The sequence below is a fragment of the Sitodiplosis mosellana genome, unplaced genomic scaffold (genome assembly GCF_009176505.1).
Source record: "Sitodiplosis mosellana isolate CC-2019 unplaced genomic scaffold, AAFC_SMos_1.0 Smas_scaffold_6485, whole genome shotgun sequence".
Classification (NCBI taxonomy): Eukaryota; Metazoa; Arthropoda; class Insecta; order Diptera; family Cecidomyiidae; genus Sitodiplosis; species Sitodiplosis mosellana.
The window spans coordinates 1-1,639 of NW_022601706.1; the positions used below are offsets into that span (position 1 = coordinate 1).

The window sequence follows — 1,639 nt, forward strand, 5'->3', positions numbered from 1 at the left end:
GGGCAAAAAATGATGAATGAGTGATTCACATTGGACTCAAACAAACAACATAGAGAATATTGATTGAATTGGATTGTGGATGTTGATGCAAGAAGCGAACGATCGGTTATTGACGAATCCAACATTCCTTGCAAATCACCACCTTTTGGCTTGAACATTTCGTTCATACCCATCTAAATGAAAGCAATGTTTTAACTTTGATTTATTCGCACCTTCTATTTTTGAAAAGAGTTGAAACATACCTATTTCAAAATCGGATCAAGCTGAATTTCATACTCCAACGTAAACCGTGGAAGTTTAACATGAACAAGCTCTTTCTTCATTCCATTGGTGACTTCTGACAAGTCGTAGCCCATCAATTTAGATTTCAACTCGCGTAAGCCCACACGAGAGTTTGGAAGAACAACTACGAATGACAAATCGGTTTCCCAGTATTTTATTTCGAGTGCGATAGCGCCCAAACTATCCAGCTTCGCATATTTGAATTCTGATGTATGGATCATGTATTTAACTTGAACGATTTCATTTTCTTTCGTGTGAAAATCACCCACTTCAGTCGATTCCACAGCGAACTGATAATTCCATGTGTCAAAGAAGCATACACCATTTACAAATACAACCCTATCCAAGGCTCCAGAAATGTCTGATTTAATCGCAATCGGAACTTGGCTGTTCTGACCTCTTGTTGGTTACCAAAATCGACTACCACAAAGCTTGTGCCAAATTTCTCCGTCGCAATTTTGCAAAAATCCGAGTTCAAAGTCATTCCAATCGGTACGCAAATTTGGTTCACGATCGAAAATTCTGCGCGCAATTTTTCCTTTCCAATAGATCTTTCGACTCTCTCAATGAATTCGGCCAACTGACGCTGAATTTGTGCCTTGTTAGCATCCATATTGCGTACGCCAAGTACTCTCATCACTTCGTCCAACGTATTCCCTTTTGCCACTTGTGCGATCAAAATAAGCACATTTGCAATACTTAGCGGGCTTATTACGCATCAACATTGATTCACAAGGCCGTTCTGCGGAATACCTTAGAAGGTTCCGCCCGTGGCACCCATCCACGTAAGTTTATAAACGTTTGTAAAATCAGATCTTGACATACATACGTTTATCATTTGCTTATTCAACTATTATTTCGTTTCTAGGTTGTATGGAGTTTCGAACGACTGACGAACCTATCAAATTTCATATTGACCACCCGTTCTTCTTCTTCATTCATAGCAAATCCACATCAATACCCGTATTCTACGGAACTGTTTACATGCCCGAGCCAGCAAATGTCCATGATTCGAATTGAATATTGAAAATGAAATGAAATGAAACAAAAGATTTTTTTCTAATTACAATAAAATTCAGTACAACAACTTTTTTCTCTTTTCATCAATGCCACATGAGAAGTGTTACTTGTGTCAGTTGTTTTTTTCGTTTTTGGTCAAGTCATAACGCTGGTCATTGACTTTTGTTTGGAATAATTTACAAATGTTCATACACACTTGTCAGTGGAAATGGAAGAGATTGTTACTGGTGTTCGGCAAGAAAAGAAATGGAAAACAAAAGAAGAATTCGGAAAAGAGTAGAACGAGACTAAATTCCCCCTTAAAATGATGTCATTTTAATATTTGGTTAAAATTCGC

The 1,639-nt window shown here is 37.8% G+C and overlaps 1 long non-coding RNA gene across 1 annotated transcript; it reads left to right on the top strand.

Moving 5' to 3' along the window:
- LOC129579738 (uncharacterized) lies at nt 1-1,369 on the top strand. The gene is made up of 2 exons (XR_008689288.1): nt 1-1,067; nt 1,151-1,369. It is a non-coding gene; the product is annotated as an uncharacterized LOC129579738 (long non-coding RNA).
- The last annotated feature ends 270 nt before the right edge of the window (nt 1,370-1,639 follow it).